This window comes from Odocoileus virginianus, unplaced genomic scaffold (assembly GCF_023699985.2).
Source record: "Odocoileus virginianus isolate 20LAN1187 ecotype Illinois unplaced genomic scaffold, Ovbor_1.2 Unplaced_Scaffold_22, whole genome shotgun sequence".
NCBI lineage: Eukaryota > Metazoa > Chordata > Mammalia > Artiodactyla > Cervidae > Odocoileus > Odocoileus virginianus.
This window is the reverse complement of record NW_027224284.1, coordinates 285,579-302,650: the sequence shown is the minus strand read 5'-3', so window position 1 is coordinate 302,650 and position 17,072 is coordinate 285,579. Positions and strand designations below refer to the sequence as shown.

The 17,072-nt window shown below is 39.2% G+C and overlaps 1 long non-coding RNA gene across 2 annotated transcripts in view; it reads left to right on the top strand.

The window, feature by feature from the left end:
• The window catches only part of LOC110142356 (uncharacterized), a 38,227-nt gene extending 21,424 nt beyond the window's left edge, over positions 1-16,803 (top strand). The window contains exons 2-5 of one of the 2 annotated variants that reach the window (XR_011486143.1): positions 3,156-3,281; positions 3,650-3,760; positions 15,496-15,585; positions 16,175-16,803. This is a non-coding gene — a long non-coding RNA (uncharacterized lncRNA). The remainder of the gene's footprint in view (positions 1-3,155; positions 3,282-3,649; positions 3,761-15,495; positions 15,586-16,174) is intronic. The other variant, XR_011486144.1, reaches the window with a different exon arrangement.
• The last annotated feature ends 269 nt before the right edge of the window (positions 16,804-17,072 follow it).

Here is a 17,072-nt window from a genome sequence, read left to right as displayed (position 1 = left end):
TGTCTGGAAGAGTTTGAGTAGAGATAGGTGTTAGCTCTTCTCTAAATTTTTGGTAGAATTCAGCTGTGAAGCCATCTGGTCCTGGGCTTTTGTTTGCTGGAAGATTTCTGATTACAGTTTCGATTTCCTTGCTTGTGATCGTTTTGTTAAGATCTTCTATTTCTTCCTGGTTCAGTTTTGGAAAGTTATACTTCTCTAAGAACTTGTCCATTTCTTCCAAGTTGTCCATTTTATTGGCATAGAGCTGCTGGTAGTAGTCTCTTATGAAAAGGGGACCCTCTTACACTGTTGGTGGGAATGCAAATTAGTACAGCCACTATGGAAAACAGTGTGGAGATTTCTTAAAAAGCTGGAAATAGAACTGCCATATGACCCAGCAATCCCACTTCTGGGCATACACACCAAGGAAACCAGATCTGAAAGAGACACATGCACCCCAATGTTCATCGCAGCACTGTTTATAATAGCCAGGACATGGAAGCAACCCAGATGCCCATCAGCAGACGAATGGATGAGGAAGCTGTGGTACATATACACCATGGAATATTACTCAGCCATTAAAAAGAATTCATTTGAATCAGTTCTAATGAGATGGATGAAACTGGAACCCATTATACAGAGCGAAGTAAGCCAGAAAGATAAAGACCATTACAGTATACTAACACATATATATGGACTTTAGAAAGATGATAACGATAACCCTATATGCAAAACAGAAAAAGAGACTCAGATGTATAGAACAGACTTGTGGACTCTGGGAGAAGGCGAGGGTGGGATGTTTCAAAAGAACAGCATTGAAACATATATATTATCTAGGGTGAAACAGATAACCAGCTCAGGTTGGGTACATGAGACAAGTGCTCGGGCCTGGTGCACTGGGAAGACCCAGAGGGATCGGGTGGAGAGGGAGGTGGGAGGGGGGACTGGGATGGGGAATACATGTAAATCCATGGCTGATTCATTTCAATGTATAACAAAAACTACTGTAATGATGTAAAGTAATTAGCCTCCAACTAATAAATAAAAAAAAAAAAACTCAAAAAAAAAAAAAAAAAAAGGACTTATGCCAACACTCTGTGGCTCTCAGGACTGTTGTAGTCAGTCTGTTTATTAGGGCTTCTTTAATTTCTCTCAGCAAGGTTCTGCAGATTCAGATTACAGGTCATACACATCTATGGACATAGGTGTGCTACATAGATTATCTCTATGTATTCATACTTTATGATGCTATTATTGATGGCATTTTTTTTAATTGGGATAATAGCACTTTATAATGTGTTAGTTTCTGCTGTAGAATGAAGTGTATCAGTTATCCATATATCTCCTTCTTGGATCTCCCCCACACACATCTGAGCCACCACAAATCACCAAGCTGAGCTCCGTGTGCTATACAGCAGGTTCCTACTAGCTATCTGTTTTACACATGGCAATGTGTATATGTCAGTCCCAATCTCACAATTCATCCCACCCCTGTTTCCCCCTCCCCATATCCACATTTTCACTCTCTATGCATATCTGTTCATGCCCTACAAAAAGGTTAATCAGTACCATTTTTCTTGATTTTACATGTATACTTTAATGTGCCATATTTGATTTTCTCTTTCTAAATTACTTGACTCTTTATGACAAACTGTAGTTCTATCTACATCTCTACAAATGATTCAACTTTGTTACTTTACATGGCTGAGTAATATTCCATTGTGTATATGTAGCACACCATCTTTATCCATTCATCCGTTGATAGATATTTAAATTGCTTCCATGAATGGCACTGTTTATTTGATACAAATCCCAGATATATTTTCACTGAACTGTCAGTAACCAGATGTTGCTGGGAAATCTTTTGGGTAGAAAGCACCACAGAATAGAATAGAAAAGACTCTTGATGCTTAATATGTGTATTATTTAGGTTCCCAGAGAGACAGAAACAATAGGATGTATTTTGAAGAATTGACTAATGAGATTGAATAGGCTTGGTGAGTCCAAAGTCTAATGTAGGAGGCAAACAGACTGGAGGCTCAGGAGAGAGTTATAGTTGGAGTCTGAAGGCACCCTCTGGCAAGTCACAAAGAGCCTATGTTGTAGATGAAGTTCAAAGGCAGTCTCCTGGCAGAATTCCTTCTTGTTCAGAGAAGGTCAGCCTTTTGTTCTATCCAGGCCTTCAACTGATTGGATGAGGCCCATCCACATTATGGAGGGCTAAGTGCTTTACCCAAATTGTACCTACTTAAATGTGATTCTCATTCAAAAACACTCTCACAGAAACATCTAGAATAATGTTTGATCAAATATCTGGGCACTGTGGTCCCAGCAAGTTGATACATAAAATTACCATCACAGTATTCATTTGCCTAGATGCTCATATCAGCTTTTAGATGTCATTGGCAATGTACCAAAACAAAGGACAAAAACATCATACAGATATTTCTACAGATCATCTCCAGAAAATCATTCACTGAAATGAAATAGTTTCATAGCTTTAACGTTTGTGTGGTTAGGATTGAATTGTGGAGTTATCTTCATTATCCTCAAATAAATCTACCTTGATGAATTCCTGGGTTCTTTGGTGGTAAGAAAAAGTGGGAGAGAGCATTATGAATGTGGGTATCCATGTATGTAGGTGGGGATGTGTGTGTGTTTGTGTGTATTGGTGAAGTTGTAAGAAATATTTGTGTCAGGAATATTTGACGTTAATTCCTTTGTGTTATGTCAGTCTTGCTCAGTTCCTAGCACATATTAGGAAATGTATCAAGATCATTTCTATTTGTTTTATCACAGATTTCCTTGGTCAGCATGGTTACCATGGTGACTCAGTGATTGCTGTGGGATTTATTACAGACTGAAATCCATTTGTGATTCTTATCTGAATCTGTCATGACTACGTTAGTTGTTAAGTGCTGCTTTTATAATTTTGTCATTTCTTCTAGATTTATTGATGTTAATTGACATTCAGATGTTGGGTTGAGCTTTCCCTTCTCCCCTATCATTTATTTATTTATTCATATATATCTTTTATTATGATGATTCATAGAGTCTTATTTTTTCAAAGGGTTACCATCTGACAGAATTATTATTTGTTTTTATGATCAAACTGTCACAGAATTGGCCTGCCAGCTCTACAAAGTTGCCTCTCTGTCCATTTTGTGCCTTCCTAGGATTCTCTGAACATGTGCTTTGCTCTCTGAGCCTGAGTATATGCCAGTCTGCGGAAAGGAAGTAATGATGTCCAGTTCAAGGCATTACTTTGAGCATATGAAGAGGAAATGAAGATAACCAACATGGTATGGCATCTAGTAACCTTTCAGCAACGTTAGTTCCCATTCCAACATTACCTCCTTGATTCTGTCAATGTGATGCCTCTCACATTTCCATAATAGCATGTCTACTGGAGAGAATACTTAGACCTATAACGTAAGCAGGGATAAGGGCACATGTCCATGATGTGAGAGCCTCAGTGTCACTGCTGTGTATGGAGGGGGCTGTGTGAGGGAGCTGGGGAAGAGGAAAAGCATCATTGCACCAACTTCCAGGGAAATGAGAGGGGGCAGGCAAGCAGATCCTGAGCCCCTTCCCCTGCATTTCATGTGCTTTCCCTTCCTCTCATTTTCCTCTCTATTCTATGTGTTTATCTCCTTACTCTTCCTTATAGTGGAACATTAGAGAAGGTATGGACTCTGAGCCTCAGAAACAAGATCCAGTAGAGAAGAACCAAGTGTGATATTGAGTCTACTAGACATTTTCCTGGAGCAAAAGAAGAGAGGTGAATCACTCTTGCCTTTTCCTCCTGAGGGAGAAGCTGCAAGTTGAACTTGGCTGACTGTGTGATTAAACCAGTGAACCTGGTTTCAGTTCAGGGGGCTTTATTTGGAGGGGACAGAAAGAAGCATGTTGGGAAACTCGCTTTCATCTCTTGACTTCACTAAAATTCTGGGAATTGGCAAGATCATCTGAATGCTGATTGGAAGGCTTATTTGAGAGACAGGCTTGCCCCTCCCCTAAGCCTCTGTCTTGTCCCTGAAGTTGCCCAGTTGGGACTGTCATGTGGTAGATTCATTCACCTTGGACCATGCTGTCATCTCATTCCCTTGGCTTAGGGATGTTCCTAATTTTGCTGCTGACCAGTTTCCTTTGGGAAGGGCTGAAAATACTTTTTTTTTTCACTACCAAAAAACCAAGACCCTTTTGTTATAAATAAAAAATGGGAAATATAGGAGAGGAAAAAAAAATAAGAGACTCTTACAGTGGATAAGCACTGTTATCATTTGAATACATTTTTAGAAATTTTATTATACAAGTGGTAAGTGTTTTGTTTTTTAACTTAAGTACAGTTCACTTACAGTATGTGAAATAACTCAGAGAAAGACAAATATTAGATCATATCGATTATATGTGGAGTTTTAAAAAGAATATAGGAGAGGAGAGGGTAGGATGAATTGAGAAAGTAGCATTGACATATATATATATATATATATATATATATATATATATATATATATATATATATATATACACACTATCAGTGTAAAATAGATAGCTAGTGGGAAGCTGCTATATAACACAGAGAGCCCAGCCTGGTGCTCTGTGAGGACCTAGAGGGGTGAGATGGGTGGGAGGGAGGCTCAAGAAGGAGAGGATATATGTATAATTATAGCTGATTCACGTTGTTGTACAGCAAAAACCAGCACAACACTGTAAAACAATTATCCTCCAAGTAAAATATAAAATGAATACAAATGAAAACTATAAAAGTACTTTTTAATATAAATATACCGTGAAGGTTAGTCTATGCCAATCAGTACAAATACACATAATAATAAAAATGGCAGTGGTCACATTAATAGTCAATTTGTATATCATAATAGTGATAAGAATACTTAATATTATTGCTGATTTCCCCTCTGCCTATGCTACTGTAAGTGCTAAACCTGTACTTGCTCATTTAGTCCTCACCACAACCCACGAGGAGGAGTTACTGTTGCCCGAATTTAAACATCAAGGAAGTGAGACAGAGTGAGGGCAGGGCTCGCCAGTCACAAGACTAAGATGTGAACAGATTCTGGGTGGCTGCTGAGACCCACATCTAACCAGTGCACACTACTCCCCATCTGATAAGACCTGCAAAGCATAATCAACCAAACTGATGTACAGTTGTTTTTCCCACTTCAATACACAGGAATTTAAAATAGTGATAGTGACCACTATAGCTTGGAATTGGGTGGAATGTGTCCTGTTATAATCTAGAAAGGTTCCCGGATATCTCATCTCCCTTCCTGTGCCTCTAGGGCATTCCCATTCCAAAGGCTTTCCTATGTTTGGGCTAGGAACCCTCTTGCTTCCCTCCCATTTTGTTTTGTTTTTATATAGGTACAAGAGCAATTGGTATTCATTTTAGGTAAAGATGGATGACATAGAAAAGAGGGGAAAAAAGCATTACCCCAAAACATACCACCCAATTAAACTTTATTTTCCTCTATATTATATTCCTCCAGAATTTTCTAATGCAGATATTAATCTTTTTAACAACCTAACAATCGAAAGTTATTTAATTTTAATATTTAGCTATTTATTTGGCTGCACTGGGTCTTAGTTGCAGCATGGGATCTTTGATCTTCATTGCAGCATGTGGGATCTTTAGTTGTGGCATGTGAACTCTTAGTTGTGGCGTGTGTGATCTAGTTCCCTGACCAGGGGTGAAATCTGGGCACCCTGTATTGGCAGCATGGAGTCTTAGCCACTGGACAGCAGGGAATTCCCCATAGATATTTATATATTTGTGTGTTTAGAGTTAGTTGCTCAGTTGTGTCTGACTCTGAGATCCCATGGACTGTAGCCCACCAGGCTCCTCTGTCTGTGGAATTCTCCAGGCAAGAATACTGGAGTGGATTGCCATTCTCTTCTCCAGGGAATCTTCCTGACCCAGGGTTGAACCCAGGTCTCCTGCACTGCAGGCAGATTCTTTAGCAACTGAGCCACCAGGGGAGGCCCCATTTATGTGTATATTTGTATATTTATCTACAATGGATAAGATCTCATCTACATGTACTTTGGGAACCTGCATACCTCATTGAAGTTGGTTAAGTGGGTCCCCCGAAAAGATGTGTCCAATCTTAACACCCTCATGCAAGTTAATGTGACCTTAATAAGAAATAATCTTGAGAGATTTGATCCAGTTAAGGATTGAAAGTGAAAAGTGAAGTGGCTCAGTCATGTTCAACTCTGCGACCCTGTGGATTGTAGCCCACGGAATTTTCCAGGCAAGAGTACTGGAGTGGGTTGCCATTTCCTTCTCCAGGGGATCTTTCCTGACCCAGGGATCAAACCCAGGTCTCCTGCATTGCAGGCAGAGGCTTTACCTCTGAGCCACCAGGGAAGCCCCAGTTAAGGATACTGAGGTGAAATCGACAAAGGCTAGTGTTCTTATAGGAGAAAGGAGGGGAGATTTCACACACACAGGGTAGAAAGTCTTGTGAAGAGATATTGAGAGGCAGAGATGGCAGCTGTGCTGCCACAAACCAAGGGGCTCCAGAAGCCACTGGACACTAGCAGATGTAAGGATGGATGCTTCCCTAGAGCCTTTGGCAGGAATCTGGCCCTGCTGACATCTTGATCTCAGACTTCTGGCCTCCAGAACTATGAGGGCTTGTCTCTGAAGTTTCTGACATTTTAAGCCATGAAGCTCATAATAATTTGTTAAGGTGACCCAGTTGTGTCCGACTCTTGGCAACCCATGGACTGTATCCTCTGTCCATAAGGATTTTCCAGGCAAGAATACTGGAGTGGGTAACCATTCCCTTCTCCCAGGGGATTTTCCTGATTGATCCAAGGATTGAACCTGAGTCTCCTGCATTGCAGGCAGATTCAGTTGAGCCATCAGGGATGCCCCAAGGTGGTCCTAGGAGACTGTTATGAATGAACCATCAGCCTATATCCTATTTTTTATGCCTGTGGGGATAGTATTGCCAGTAAAGACATATAAGGAGGAAGAAATATGGCTAAAACTTACTAATGTGCTAAGTACTTTTTATGTATCATCTCCATCAGTCCTTGTAGCACCTTATGAGGTAGATACTATTGTGTGCTCATCCCCATTTTATAGAAGAAACGCCGAGTGACAGGGACATAAAGACCTGGCCCAGCACTGCACAATTAGGGAGCAGGACAGCTTGGGTTTGTACCCAGCACCTCATGCTCCAGAGTGTGGGCAACTGCCAAAGATTTGATGTTAAGTGACAGGAGCGGTCTGCTCAAACATGTGTATTTTAGGCATCATTAAAAGCAATACTCAATATGATAATATATTTACTTACACAAAATATCGGGGCCTAGTGACAAAAACATTGCTTGTTTGAGCATGTTTATTGCAATCATGGGGACAGAAGCCACAGTTCAGTGATATGACTAGCCAGTGGGGTCCAAAGAACCTTAACAGTGGATGTAGAAGACTTTCTGGAACATTGATTTTAAAGAGGGAGGGACAGACAAAGGACGGAAAAGTGGACAAGGAGGAGTTGGGGCAGGGCAGGATGGAGAAGGCTTGTGGCTGCATTGGGATGAGGGATCCAAGGAGGAAATTTTTTTCATTTTAGTTTAAAAAAAATTATTTTATTTATTTTAATTGGAGGGTAATTACAATATTGTGATGGTTTTGCCATACATCAGTATGAATCAGCCATGGACATACATGTGTCCCCTCCCTCCTGAACCCCCTCCCACCTCCCTCCCCACCCCATCCCTCCAGGTTGTCATGCCAAGGACAGGCTTTGGGTGCCCTGCATCATACATCAAACTCCCACTGGCTATCTATTTTACATATGGTAATGTATATGTTTCAGTGCTATTCTCTTTTTGAAAGATTGCCAGTTAATATGAAGGAACCATCTCATCTCAAAAGTTTGTCTCATGGTATAACAGAGAGATACTTGCTCCCTTCATAAAGATTTGTATATTGTCATAGGAGAAAAAAAAAAATGAGAAATGACTTTTTTTTTTTTTTTTTTTGAGAAACGACTTTTAACAGTGCCTTCTTTAGGACAAAGGCTCAGAGAGCCCCTACTCCTTTGTTTGTTTGTTTGTTTTTTCCCATTTATTTTTATTAGTTGGAGGCTAATTGCTTTACAATATTGTAGTGGTTTTTGTCATACATTGACATGAATCAGCCATGGATATACATGTATTCCCCATCCCGATCCCCCCTCCCACTTCCCTCTCCACCCTATTCCTCTGGGTCTTCCCAGTGCACCAGGCCCGAGCACTTGTCTCATGCATCCAGCCTGGGCTGGTGATCTGTTTCATCCTAGATAATATACATGTTTCAATGCTGTTCTCTCGAAACATCCCACCCTCGTCTTCTCCCACAGAGTCCAAAATTCTGTTCTGTACATCTGTGTCTCTTTTTCTGTTTTGCATATAGGGTTATTGTTACCATCTTTCTAAATTCCATATATATGCATTAGTATACTGTATTGGTGTTTATCTTTCTGGCTTACTTCACTCTGTATAATGGGCTCCAGTTTCATCCACTCTCATTAGAACTGATTCAAATGAATTCTTTTTAATGGCTGAGTAATATTCCATGCTGTATATGTACCACAGCTTCCTTATCCATTCGTCTGCTGATGGACATCTAGGTTGCTTCCATGTCCTGGCTATTATAAACAGTGCTGCAATGAACATTGGGGTGCACATGTCTCTTTCAGATCTGGTTTCCTCTGTGTGTATGCCCAGAAGTGGGATTGCTGGGTCATATGGCAGTTCTATTTCCAGTTTTTTAAGGAATCTCCACAATGTTCTCCATAGTGGCTGTACTAGTTTGCATTCCCACCAACAGTGTAAGAGGGTTCCCTTTTCTCCACACCCTCTCCAGCATTTATTGCTTGTAGATTTTTGGATAGCAGCCATCCTGACTGGCATGTAATGGTACCTCATTGTGGTTTTGATTTGCATTTCTCTGATAATGAGTGATGTTGAACATCTTTTCATGGGTTTGTTAGCCATCTGTATGTCTTCTTTGGGGAAATGTCTGTTTAGTTCTTTGGCCCATTTTTTGACTGGGTCATTTATTTTTCTGGAATTGAGCTGGAGGAGTTGCTTGTATATTTTTGAGATTAATCCTTTGTCTGTTGCTTCATTTGCTATTATTTTCTCGCAATCTGAGGGCTGTCTTTTCACCTTGCTTATAGTTTCCTTTGTTGTGCAAAAGCTTTTAAGTTTCCTTAGGTCCCATTTGTTTATTTTTGCTTTAATTTCCAATATTCTGGGAGGTGGGTCATAGAGGATCCTGCTGTGATTTATGTCAGAGAGTGTTTTGCCTATGTTCTCCTCTAGGAGTTTTATAGTTTCTGGTCTTACATTTAGATCTTTAATCCATTTTGAATTTATTTTTGTGTATGGTGTTAGAAAGTGTTCTAGTTTCATTCTTTTACAAGTGGTTGACCAGTTTTCCCAGCACCACTTGTTAAAGAGGTTGTCTTTTTTCTATTGTATATTCTTGCCTCCTTTGTCGAAGATAAGGTGTCCATAGGTTCATGGATTTCTATTCTGTTCCATTGATCTATATTTTTGTCTTTGTGCCAGTACCGTACTGTCTTGATGGCTGTGGCTTTGTAGTATAGTCTGAAGTCAGGCAGGTTGATTCCTCCAGTTCCCTTCTTCTTTCTAAAGATTTCTTTGTCTATTCGAGTTTTTTTGTATTTCCATACAAATTGTGAAGTTATTTGTTCTATTTCTGTGAAAAATACTGTTGGTAGCTTGATAGGGATTGCATTGAATCTATAGATTGCTTTGGGTAGCATAGTCATTTTCACAATATTGATTCTTCCAATCCATGAACACGGTATATTTCTCCATCTGTTTGTGTCCTCTTTGATTTCTTTCATCAATGTTTTATAGTTTTCTATGTATAGGTCTTTTATTTCTTTAGGTAGATGTACTCCTAAGTATTTTATTCTTTTTGTTGCAATGGTGAATGGTATTGTTTCCTTAATTTCTCTTTCTATTTTCTCATTGTTAGTGTATAGGAATTGCAAGGGATTTCTGTGTGTTAATTTTATATCCTGCAACTTTACTATATTCGTTGATTAGCTCTAGTAATTTTCTGGTAGAGTCTTTAGGGTTTTCTATGTAGAGGATCATGTCATCTGCAAACAGCGAGAGTTTCACTTCTTTTCCTATCTGGATTCCTTTTACTTCTTTTTCTGCTCTGATTGCTGTGGCCAACACTTCCAAAACTATGTTGAATAGTAGTGGTGAGAGTGGGCACCCTTGTCTTGCTCCTGATTTCAGGGGAAATGCTTTCAATTTTTCACCATTGAAGGTAATGCTTGCTGTGGGTTTGTCATATATAGCTTTTATTATGTTGAGGTATGTTCCTTCTATTCCTGCTTTCTGGAGAGTTTTAATCATAAAAGGATGTTGAATTTTGTCAAAGGCTTTTTCTGCATCTATTGAGATAATCATATGATTTTTATCTTTCAATTTGTTAATGTGGTGTATTACATTGATTGATTTGCAGATATTAAAAAATCCTTGCATTCCTGGGATAAAGCCCACTTGGTCATGATGTATGATTTTTTAAATATGTTGTTGGATTCTGTTTGCTAGAATTTTGTTAAGGATTTTTGCATCTATGTTCATCAGTGATATTGGCCTGTAGTTTTCTTTTTTGTGGCATCTTTGTCTGGTTTTGGAATTAGGGTGATGGTGGCCTCATAAAATGAGTTTGGAAGTTTACCTTCTTCTGCAGTTTTCTGGAAGAGTTTGAGTAAGATAGGTGTTAGCTCTTCTCTAAATTTTTGGTAGAATTCAGCTGTGAAGCCATCTGGTCCTGGGCTTTTGTTTGCTGGAAGATTTCTGATTACAGTTTTGATTTCCTTGCTTGTGATGGGTCTGTTAAGATCTTCTATTTCTTTCTGGTTCAGTTTTGGAAAGTTATACTTTTCTAAGAATTTGTCCATTTCTTCCAAGTTGTCCATTAAGCTGCTGGTAGTAGTCTCCTATGCTCCTTTGTATTTCAGTGTTGTCTCTTGTGATCTCTCCATTTTCATTTCTAATTTTGTTAATTTGGTTCTTCTCCCTTTGTTTCTTAATGAGTCTTGCTAATGGTTTGTCAATTTTGTTTATTTTTCAAAAAACCAGCTTTTAGCTTTGTTGATTTTTGCTATGGTCTCTTTAGTTTCTTTTGCATTTATTTCTGCCCTAATTTTTAAGATTTCTTTCCTTCTATTAACCCTGGGGGGTCTTCATTTCTTCCTTCTCTAGTTGCTTTAGGTGTAGAGTTAGGTTATTTATTTGACTTTTTTCTTGTTTCTTGAGGTAAGCCTGTAATGCTATGAACCTTCCCCTTAGCACTGCTTTTACAGTGTCCCATAGGTTTTGGGTTGTTGTGTTTTCATTTTCATTCGTTTCTATGCATATTTTGATTTCTTTTTTGATTTCTTCTATGATTTGTTGGTTATTCAGAAGTGTGTTATTTAGCCTCCATATGTTTAAATTTTTAATAGTTTTTTTCCTGTAATTGAGATCTAATCTAACTGCACTGTGGTCAGAAAAGATGACTGGAATGATTTCAATTTTTTTGAATTTACCAAGGCTAGATTTATGGCCCAGGATGTGATCTATTCTGGAGAAGGTTCCGTGTGCACTTGAGAAAAAGGTGAAGTTGATTGTTTTGGGGTGAAATGTCCTATAGATATCAATTAGGTCTAGCTGGTCCATTGTGTCATTTAAAGTTTGTGTTTCCTTGTTAATTTTCTGTTTAGTTGATCTATCCATAGTTGTGAGTGGGGCATTAAAGTCTCCCACTATTATTGTGTTACTATTAATTTCCTCTTTCATACTTGTTAGCGTTTGCCTTACATATTGTGGTGCTCCTATGTTGGGTGCATATATATTTATAATTGTTACATTTTCTTCTTGGATTGATCCTTTGATCATTATGTAGTGTCCTTCTTTGTCTCTTTTCACAGCCTTTATTTTAAAGTCTATTTTATCTGATATGAGTATTGCGACTCCTGCTTTCTTTTGGTCTCCGTTTGTGTGAAATATTTTTTTCCAGCCCTTCACTTTTATTCTGTATGTGTCTCTTGTTTTGAGGTGGGTCTCTTGTAGACAGCATATATTGGGGTCTTGTTTTTGTATCTATTCAGCTAGTCTTTGTCTTTTGGTTGGGGCACTCAACCCATTTACATTTAAGGTAATTATTGATAGGTACAGTCCCGTTGCCATTTACTTTGTTATTTTGGGTTCGCGTTTATACAACCTTTCTGTGTTTGCTGTCTAGAGAAGATCCTTTAGCATTTGTTGAAGACCTGGTTTGGTGGTGCTGAATTCTCTCAGATTTTGCTTGTCTGTAAAGCTTTTGAATTCTCCTTCATATCTGAATGAGATCCTTGCTGGGTACAGTAATCTCGGTTGTAGGTTATTCTCTTTCATTACTTGAAGTATGCCCTGCCATTCCCTTCTGGCCTGAAGGGTTTCTATTGAAAGATCAGCTGTTATCCTTATGGGAATCCCTTTGTGTGTTATTTGTTGTTTCTCCCTTGCTGCTTTTAATATTTGTTCTTTGTGTTTGATCTTTGTTAATTTGACTAATATGTGTCTTGGGGTGTTTCGCCTTGGGTTTATCCTGTTTGGGACTCTCTGGGTTTCTTGGACTTGGGTGGCTATTTCCTTCCCCATTTTAGGGAAGTTTTCAGCTATTATCTCCTCGAGTATTTTCTCATGGCCTTTCTTTTTGTCTTCTTCTTCTGGGACTCCTATGATTCGAATGTTGGGGCGTTTCACATTGTCCCAGAGGTCCCTGAGGTTGTCCTCATTTCTTTTGATTCTTTTTTCTTTTTTCCTCTCTGCTTCATTTATTTCCACCATTTTATCTTCTACCTCACCTATCCTATCTTCTGCCTCTGTTATTCTAATGTTGGTTCCCTCCAGAGTGTTTTTGATCTCATTTATTGCATTATTCATTTTTAATTGACTCTTTTTTATTTCTTCTAGGTCCTTATTAAACATTTCTTGCATCTTCTCAGTCTTTGTCTCCAGACTATTTATCTGTAACTCCATTTTGTTTTCAAGATTTTGGATCATTTTTATTATCATTATTCTAAATTCTTTTTCAGGTAGATTCCCTATTGCCTCCTCTTTTGTTTTGCTTTGTGGAACCCCTACTTCTTAAAGGGCCCTGAAATCTGACCACATGCTCTACCCTTTGGGCAGGTTTCCTCATTCACCCCTCAGGACAGCTTTGTGACAAAGGCACCATGAGTCCCAGTCACAGATGCCCAAGATCATGGTGACAGAGCCTGGGTCACCTCTGCAGGTAAGTGTCAGGATGGGATGAGGTCCCATCCCTCACCCTCCCTGAGGACACAGAGCAGCCTCCCTTTCAGAAGATGGGCTTTCAGGGCTGGAGAAATGGTCACACACCCCTGCTGTTGTCCCACAGTACTCACTCACCTACCCCATTGGGAGAGGAAGAGGACAGAGGAGATGAAATCCTGCCCCTACTGCCAACTGACCTCGGTGTCTAGGCCACATGCATTGGCTCATCCCTGAAGAGAGGGGTGGGGCTTGGGCAGAAGCTCAAGTATTGCCCTTGAGACAGGTGATCTGGAGGGAGGGCAAGTGATATGTGTAGAAGTGTTTTAAGGAATTGTGCTTTATATTTCACACCCTTTAATCCTAGTGGCTATTCAAGTTACCCATTATTATGACCATTATTCAGAACAGAGTACTAACTTTGCATGCGTGTGTGCTAAGTTGCTTCAGTAGTGTCTGATTCTTGCGACCCTATGAACTGTAGCCCGCCAGGCTCCTCTGTCCATGGGATTCTCCTCACAAGAATAGTAGAGTGGGTTGCCATTTCTGTCCTCCAGGGGAATCTTCCCAAGCCAGGGATGGAACTCACATCTCCCACGTCTCCTGCGTTGCAGGTGGATGCTTTACCACTAAGCCACCAGATAAACAAAAACAAGAATACTGGAGTGGGCTGCTATGCCTTCCTCCAGGGCTGACTTTAGGGATTTCAGTTAATCAGGGGCACAGCTTTGTTTTCTTCCTGATCAGTAGCTAACTCTGGAATTTCATGTTTTTTTTTTTTTTTTTCATTTTGCCTTGAAGCCCATAGAGAAGTATAAATGGTTTTGTTAGCCTTTACTCACATAGTTATGGACATTTAGACAGCTTCCTATATTTCCATTTTCCCCCCTATTTCATGCAATCCTGCAGCAAATATCCTCTTACCAGCTTACTTTTGTACATGTGTAAAAATTTCCCTGCAATCTTCCCTGGGACTTGATTTCAATAGTTTAAATTCTGTCATAAGTTGTCAGAGCATGCTCATTTCTTACCCCCTCTAAACTTTTGTTCATAATATTTACATTTATTTCTGACTGTGTTCTGTTTCCTTGACTTATGCTGAAGTTTAGCCTCCCCAACCTGTCCCCCCCACACACGAGCCAGTTTTCAAATGTTTGTGAATTTTTTGTTTATTTTTGTTTTTTGTATTTTTCATATGTGTCAGATGATAGGTAATGAAAGGATATTTAGATGTTTTCACTAGCACTCCTTAAATTATTAGTGAGTTGGAACATATTTTTGTGATTATTGGCCATTTTAATTTCTTCATCTGTGAACAGTTTACACATTTTGTCCACTTTGGTATTTTGTTGTAGGACCTCTCCATGCATTCACTGATCCATGGACTTGTGATTTCAGTGCATTTTTATTGGGTGAATATTATTTGCCAGACACTCCAGTGAAAATCCATGTCCTCGCAGATCTCTCTTCTGAGATCTAGATGCTTATATTTATTGAAAGTGTCCACCTGGAGAAAGGAAAGTATTAGTGCCCATCCATACATGTATGATTGTCAAGGAAAACATACTCAGTTCAAAACACTTATCCCTAAGCCCTGACTCGCCACAAAGTAAAAAGGATGCAGTGTTTTACATGAGGAGGGCACTGCCTCAGGATTAGCATTCCTGTGATCTTTACAGTTATGGTAGGATATTTTATATATATGTATATATATAAACATATAACACTTAGAAATTATATATTTATGAGTTTGCCTTTTCTAATTTATAAAATGTAAACAATTGTTTTGAGGAGCAAAAGAAAGAAATATGTCGGGTGTCATACACAGCATATTGTACATAGGACACTCAATAGATGTTAGTTCCCCTCCTATCCCATACCCAACCTTCCTTTATAGGAGCGTCCCTTGACATAATCCAAATAGCATTACTCTATGATGATGACTGGAAAGATTAAACAGAAGAGAAATGTATAAGTTTCCATTATACACTAAGTTTCCATTATACACTTCTGTGTCCTATCTCTTCGCTGGCGTAACTTGTCAGTTAGTTTAGGAAGAAGGAAACAATCACTGGACCAGCTCCATATGGTTTGAGAAAGAAACCACCAAGACCATCACCCCACATCACTTTATTGCGTATACTTTCCCATTCCACTTTTTATCTTCTGTGTTAATTTCTCCAGAGTAATATATGCAATGTTATCCAGAAAGAGGAGGTTTGCAAAGGAACACTGCAATAGGATACTGGCGCCAGGTACATCATCCACCTTTGGGTAAGTCTTTTCCCCTGTGCTGGTTGTTTTTCAGATAAAATCTGTGAGATAGATATAGAGGTAAATGAGATCCCATTTAGGAAAGAGCCTTTCCTTTTGAGACCTTAGTTGAGAAGGAACAAGCGGTGATTTCCAGATAATTACTTTCCAGTCTTCAGCTCTTATCACACTCTGTATCAGATGAAGTCAGTAGTCCTCATACTGTTTCTTAATTGAATGACCACTTATGCATGGTCATAGGATGATTGGAACTTAAAACTTGCAAAAAGCAGGATTCTTGACCTTAGGAAACCATGAAGAACTCAGCTTTCCTGAATGTCTGCGACTTTTATCCTCATGTATTTTGCACAACATTCCGGGGAGGTAGAGCATGATTTCTACACCATTTTGTAGCTGGTGAAGTGATGATCTACAGAGATTAAGTAACCTGGCTGGGGGTCATCCTGCTACTAAGAAAAGCAGAGACTAGTACCTTACATATCCACACACAGATGCATGAGGCTCAGCCACACATCAGGCCAAGATCAAGTAAATTTTGCTTTCCTGATGACCTGTGTCACTTCATCTGTATCTTCATTTCTGATTCCAGGATGCCGGGTCTGCCTATATTTTTGCAAGACAATAAACCTGATTTGACCTCAATTTCCTATTCTGTAAAACCTGGGGAGTGTGAAAAGAACACAAGCAAAATTTTGGAGTTGATGGATACATCAGCTTTGGTTTGGTGATTATTATGGGTTTATGCATAGGTCCAAATTCAAGAATATATATATGTTAAACATGTGTAATTTTTTTGCATATCAATTATACCTCAGTAAAGCTAAAGCAAAGAAACAAGGGACTATGTTTAAACTATTATAGGTATTTTTGAAAGCAGAGTCCCCAGACCACCTATATGTCATAAGGAATATGCACTCTCTAATAGAGGGACAATTCTCCTGTTGAGAATTAATACTTGAAGGAGCAGTCCCCAAATACATACAGACAGGAAGTGCACAGACTCTTTAATGGACACTGACAAATCAACCTGGAAAGACGTACTGATTGAGGGCCCCACCAGCAGTACCAGAACGTGTAGGCTTCCCCTCATGCTCACCCACTGGAAATACTCCATAGTTTGTTGTTATCCTTTTTGATGTGATGAATGGAAAGTCTATTTCCATCATTTTTAACTGCATATCAAGGTTATTGAAAATAAAACTTTCTTCCTATACAAGACTCTATCAGTCATAACTGTCATTTTTTTCACTGCAAATGGGTCTAGTTACATAGGAAGCCTAACAATGAGTGACAGTCACATAAACCTACAGTTTCTCCTAATGCTACTGCCTGCTTGTAAGCTCCAGGTGTGTGTGTGTGTGTGTGTGTGGACTCCGGGGGCTCCCAATGACAGTGTGTATCCCTGGAAAGAGTGAGAATATCTCTCTGTGATGTATGTTGAGTTCAGGATTAGAGAGGAGCTGGATTTGCTCATTCTCAAGGCTTTC